This window comes from Manis javanica, chromosome 11 (assembly GCF_040802235.1).
Source record: "Manis javanica isolate MJ-LG chromosome 11, MJ_LKY, whole genome shotgun sequence".
NCBI classification, from domain to species: domain Eukaryota; kingdom Metazoa; phylum Chordata; class Mammalia; order Pholidota; family Manidae; genus Manis; species Manis javanica.
In genome coordinates, this window is record NC_133166.1 from 25,802,086 (window position 1) to 25,808,661 (window position 6,576).

Consider the following 6,576-nt stretch of genomic DNA (forward strand, 5'->3'; position numbering starts at 1 on the left):
TCTACGGGGCTGGTGGCTGTTGGCTAGGTGCTGGGATTGGGAGGGGGGCGAGAGGTGATTGGGCTTCAGGTGGCGCTGGCGGGAACTGAGGACCTCGAAGAGAAGCCGGAAGTTTGCCATCTTACTGGTGGGGGCCCTTCATTCCCCCCTTTCTCCTCTGGGGTTGTGGACGTTGCTTTCTCTCTGACTGCTTCCTGCTGAACAGGGGTGGAGAAGGGAGTGAGGGCTTGAGGATTGGGAGGAAAGGGTTGATAGGACTCCCCACAGTAAGGACGAGTATATGTGGACTTCTTCAGGTTGGAAATCAATGAAGGTTCCCTGTAACCATAGGTCGAGGACTTGTTGATTCTAATGGTGGTGCCAGGAGGATACGGGTGCCAGAAGCCAGGCGTCTGCGGCCATTGTTTCCAGGAACAGTTTTCAGCGGAGAGGGGTCTATCAGCGTGTGGTGAGGAGGTTACGTGAGGGTGAGGGATCTTCTGTGGCCAGAAGCTGGTAGTTCCTGAGTAAAAGCTGGTTGAAAGTTTGATTAGAGATTTTTCTGACTTGGGATTTGATGAACTTTATTATACAGGGTAAGAAGAGACAGGCGAGAAGAATGATTATTATGGGGCCTGTGATGGGCCAGAGCCAGGTGAGGAGGGGGTTTGTTAGTATTGACGAGAATGGGTTGGAATTGGAAGCAGAGTGGAGACTGGAGGCAAGGTCGGTGAGTTTGGTAATGTCAGTTTCTACAATGCCGGATTCGTTGATGTAATAGCAGCACTCTTCTCGAACGAAGACGCAGGTGCCGCCCTTCTCGGCTGTAAGCAGATTTAAGGCCCACCGGTTTTGAAGGGTGACTTTAGCTAGCAAAGTGACCTGTCTTTGGAGAGAGGCCAGGGAATTGGCAGTGGATGTCAGGGCTCCCTCAAGTTTGGCATTGAGATCTTTAATTGCCCATAGAGAGTGACTCAAGGCTCCCCCAGAAAATTTTGCCTCAATGGCTGAGGTGGTCAAAGAGATACCGACCATGATGGGAAGGAAAGCAGCCCTTTTTGTGCGTGAGGGCAAGGGAGGTTGGAGCTCAAGGAATTCTGCCATGCTGTAAAGTGCAAGCTGTGGGATTAGGGTGACGAGAATGTAGGGTGTGCTGGAGTTGGGAGGCAGTGAAGTGCGCTGGAGGGGGGTGGAGTTGGGCCTACACAGTGGTGGATGGTGAGATTATCTGCATATTCTGGTTCCCATAGGGGTACGTCTGCCAGTGGGCAGAGGGGTTGTCTTTCTGCATGGAAGGAGTAGTTGGAAATATTAAGGGGCACGGTGGCCAGCAGTGGGCGCTGTAGTGATGCGCACAAGAAACAATTGGCAGTGTTAAGGGTGTGGTTGAGAAAGATGGTGGTGTCCTGAATGAGCTGTAATGAAGAGTAGGAGAGGAAGAGGGGCAGGGATAAGAAGGTGAAGAGGCACCGTCAAGAGTTTGGATAATGACTTTTTCGGAATGTCTGATATCTCATGCAAATTGAGAGATCTGGGAATGAGAGGGAACATACTTTTGAGAGATATGAAGGGTACTGTTGGGGGTCAAGGACCCCCCGTAGTAAACTGAGGCTGTGACTCCAGCAGCCCTTCGAGAGTCCCAGGGATCTGGGATTGATAAGGAGAATGAGCCGTTGGGATATTTCATGAAATGGTTGGAGGAGTAATACTGTGGGTACCGGGAGTTACCCATGTAGTGAATGGTGCAAGACCAGTAGGGACATCCCCCGTAGGTGTCTGGCCATCGCCTGCAGTAGGCTTGTCTTTGGTCATAGAGGAAGCAGAGGTAGGGAGAATAAGGGTAGCTGCTAGTGAACACTTCAGTGGAGGGAGGAAAGTGGAGGTATAAAGGCTCAGAGCAGTTTTTCAGAGGGCAGTCTGATGTGTCAATGAGGGCAGTAACTTTTGTTTGATGCTGTGGGTAAGTCTGTCTGACATTGAATCGCCCTACAAAGGAGGCTCGGGTGGCGGGGAAGACAATAGGAATGAGGAAAAAAAGCGAGAGCAGTAAAGGAGGAAAAAGTCATGATTTGGGTATGGATGGCAAAGGGGGTGAACGGGATTTTGGAGGAAAGAGGACAGTAAGGTCAGGAGTCTGGAGGGAGGGAGAGTCTGTAAACTTTTGTAGGTTAAGAGATCTTTTAGATGATGTGGGGACAGAATGGTAAGGGGTGCCCTGAATGTTAGTTTATGAGCTTCTTTCTGCAAGAGCTGTCCAGTGGCTAATGCCCATAGGCAGGGGGCCCATCCCCGAACTGTGGGCTCTAATTGCTTGGAGAGATAAGCTACTGGGGCAAAGGATGGGCCATAATATTGGCTTAGGACTCATAGAGCTTGACTGGACCTCTCATGAATGTATAATGAGAAGGGCTTCGACAAATCAGGAAGATGGAGAGCTGGGGCTTCTACAAGGGCTCAAAGGAGCTTAATGAAGGAGTGTCGGGGTGAGGAGGATAATGGTTCTTCAGGGGGGCCCTTGCTGAGGTGGTATAGCGGTCTTGCCATCAGGGAGAAGTTAGGGATCCACGCTCTAAAATACCCAGCCAGGCGTAGAAAGGAAAAGATTTCTGTCTTGGTTTTGGGAACAGGTAGGTCAGAGAGGAGTCGTTTTCTGTCCAAGGTAATGGACTTTCTTTGTTGAGACAGAAGGAATCCAAGGTAAGTGACAGGAGGGGAAGAGATTTGAGCTTTGACGGGGGATACCCGGTAACCTCTGGAAGCTAGAAGGTTAAGTAAAGAGGCAGTGTCAAGTTGAGACTGTTCCCATGAGGGACTGCAGAGTAGAAGATCGTCTATATATTGTAATAAAGTGGACTCAGAGTGATCATGATGAAACTGTTTGAGGTCCTGAGCTAGGACTTGTCCAAAATATGGCGACTATCTTGGAAGCATTGTGGCAAAACTGTCCAAGGAAGTTGTTGAGAATGTCTCGTGCATGGGTCCGTCCAGGTGAAGGCGAAAAAATCTTGGGAGGAGTGGTCCAGAGGGATAGAAAAAAATGTGTCCTTGAGATCTAGGACTGAGAAGTGGGATGCTGAGGCAGGTATTTGCAATAAAAGGGTGTATGAATGTGGAACTAAGGGATGGATAGGGACAACAGCCATGTTGATGAGGCAAAGGTCTTGGATGAGGCGGAAAGATCTGTTGGTTTTTTAACAGCTAATATGGGGGTATTAAATGGGGAGTGAGTGGGTCTGAGGTAATTTTTGTTTAAGAGATCTTGAATGATGGTTGGAGGCTTATGAGGGCTGAAGTGGTTAGGGGATATTGGGCCTGACAGATATACTGAGAGGGGGTCACGTAATTTGATAGAGGCAGGAGGACATAGAGCTATGGAGGGGCTTGTAATGTCCCAAACTTTGGGATTTACAGGGTGTATGAGGGCGGAACTGGAGCTTTCATTGGGTAGAGGGGGGTCGTCGGCTATGAGGGCCATCAGAAAGGGAGTACTGGGGGCTGTGGGAGTGGATATAGTTATGGAAACGTGGAGGAGGGAAAGGTCCCGTCCTAGTAAAGGGATGGGACACTGGGGCATAACCAGGAAGCAGTGGGAGAAAGGTATGGGATTGTCTTGGATTATGCATAAAAGGGGGCGGGTTTAATGGGAAAATCTGTTTACTTCTTACCCCGACTACAGGAGTAATGGCAGGCGTGGTAGGGCCCTGGTATTCTTGCAAGACTGAGAAGGTGGCTCTTGTATCTAGGAGGAAGGAGACGGGGCGACCGTCTACTATTAAAGTAACACTGGGCTCTTGTTTGGTAATGGAAATGGTCGGGCGAGAAGCTCCCGGGCCCCGTCAGTCTTCTTCTGCCAGCCCCACTACGGCAGGCTTAGGATGGGGGTTGTTCATCCAGCCTCCCCTTCAGGTGACTGGGCAATCAGACCCCCAGTGGCCCTTTTTGTGGCATCTGGGGCGTGGGGTGGTAGGAGATCTTGGGGAGGGGCATGCCCTTGATGAATGTCGTTCTTGTCCGCACTTGAAACAATCTCCTGGGGGGCGCTTGTTTGTTGAAGGGCGCCCAGGTTGTGGTTTTATCAGCTGGGCCAACATTTGGAAATCGGCTTGATCAGCCTTTTGTTTACAGCGTTCTTTCTCCTCCTCCCGCTTATGGAAGACTTTAAAGGCCACTGTTAGGATCTCAGTCTGTGGGGTAGCGGGGCCCTGTTCTAACTTTTTGAGTATAGCTTTAATGTCGGGGTAGCTTTGAGCTAGGAAGTATGTCATAAGGACATGTCTTCCGTCAGGTGTTTCTGGGTCAAGGCTGGTATACTGTAATAGGGCTTGAGTGAGTCTGTCTAAGCTACATCCCGGAAGGGGGGTGATAATTTTGGGAGGCCCTCGGGACCTAGTCTGAGGGGGACTGAAGGGTTCTGGCTCAGTCTGTGGGGGAGTGACGTGGTCCAGCTGTGCCTAGTCAAGCAGGTCCTGAAGTGCAGAAGGGGGCGAAGAAAATAAAGAAAGAACTGGGACGGCTGACGTTCCCACGCATCACCAGCCAGCAGGCCAGCTGCTTGCCTCTTCCGCTCCAGTTGGGCTTGAACTCACAACTCTGAGGTTAAAAGGCCCATGCTTTACCAACTGAGCTACAGCAGGGCTCTAGTTAGTTGTTTATGGAATGCGTAAACAGAATGTTCTTTGTTCTCCATTCCTGCCACATTGGCAAGTGAGGGAAGGGCATAGCTAGAAACAGGGGCGGTGTTTCTACACATCTTCAAGGTCTCCCTATTTTCAGAGTGAGGAGTCTTGGCTCGTCTTCGAGGACAAGATATGGTTTTGTGGACAGATAACTTCCAAGGACTGCACCGGTTGTTCTCAAGCTTGTGCTTTCTCATGCATTTGGGGAAGGTGCTTTCTTATTCTGCTTACAAACATGTGAGAAGACAAAGGTGGTCCCCAACAGGGGAGAAACAGGTGATGAGGGCAAAGATGGAGGAGGCCCCCGGGACTTAGTTAAAGGGGGTCTGAAAGGCTCAGGCTTAATCTGTGGGGGATGAAGGCGGAGTAGGTGAGATGGGGGAGGAGATGGTGGGGGAGGAAGTGAGAAAGGCTGTTGTAGGAGAAGAAGGGGAAGGGAGTGAACGGGAGGCTTCTGCAGGGGCGGCGGCTTGCAGTCTACGAGAACTTGGGGGTGGGATGGGGGGAGGAGGAGGCGGAAAGCTCCGATATAGGGAATCTCCTTCCATTTTTCCAGGCGCTGGCAGTAAAGAGATTGCGAGTGATGTTAGGATCAAGAGTTCCCCCTGCAGGCCATTGGTTGTTATTGTCTAGGGGGTATGTCGGCAAATCTTGGGAGCGGTATTTACGGCGAAGTTTTGGTTTTATATCAAGTATCAGGGAGAGGGTGGCTAGATACTTGAGCAGGCATTCAAGAGGTGAACTTTCAGGGAGGGATGAGGAGGCTCCCATGGCTGAAGGACAGAGGAGACAAACTGGGGAAAATGAACGGAGATCCTCGGACTGGAGGCAGACTGCAAGGAGACAAAGGGCATCCCCGATGATCCTTGGTGGTCTGCAGAAACTCGTATACGAGTCAGAATTTCTTAGGAAGTGTGGGTCATCACCCAGACTTCCCTAAGAAGGCAGAGTGCTGGAGTCATGAGGTACCTAGTACTAGGAATTTTCGGTGGATGGACGAATTTCGGCAGACAGAACGGAAGGACAAAGGGGGAAAAGGGAGCGTTCTCATCCACAAAGGAGTCACCTCGTTCATGGCTGTTGGAGGAGGGGCCTGAGGGTCTGCCGCAGCCATGAAGGCCTGAGGCGGGGAGAATTCCCTCCTCATCCCCGAGCGTCAGGGCCTTGCCGGACGATCACGGTCAATGGCACTGCAATAGCTCGGGGAAGAGTGGCCCACTCCGGGGGAAAACTTACCTAAAGGCCAGAGAGGAGTGGTGAGTGTGATGAGCCAGTGCCGGAAAAAGAGGAGGAGGGCAAGCTGCTGCTGGTGTAGGGGGGAAGACGGGGCCCAGTTGGGGTGTCCCGTCTCCTGGGTTTCGGCACCAATGAAAGGAAAGGAGCGACACACAGGAGCAATTTACCAGAGAATTCCGCTTTATTAGGGAAAGGTGCTGGGTTATAGAGGAAGGGGTATGGGGTGATTGTGGTGTTACTTCTATGGGGCTGGTGGCTATTGGCTAGGTGCTGGGAGTGGGAGGCGGAAGAGAGTTGATTGGTCTTCAGGTGACGCCGTCGGGAACCGAGGACCCAGAAGAGAAGCTGGAAGTTTGCCATCTTACTGGTGGGGGTCCTTCAGGATCCAGTGCTAAAAGCCCTTATAATCTTAATTTTGGTGGCTTTAAATTCAACTTAAAGAGAGAAAACTTCAATTTTCACTACAACCTTCATGGATCTTAAACATTTTAGGGTAGTAATTGAAAAATTTAAACAAATCTTCCAAATGCAGTGATGTTTAAAAAGGGGGGAGAAGAGGAAAATGATCAATCCAGTATATAGTTTTCTCCCAGAATGGGAGGAAAACATAAAGAGAAAATAATGACTACAAAGCACTTTTAGGAAGAGAGGATTTCTACCTTCTTCACAACCCCCTTTGGTTTAT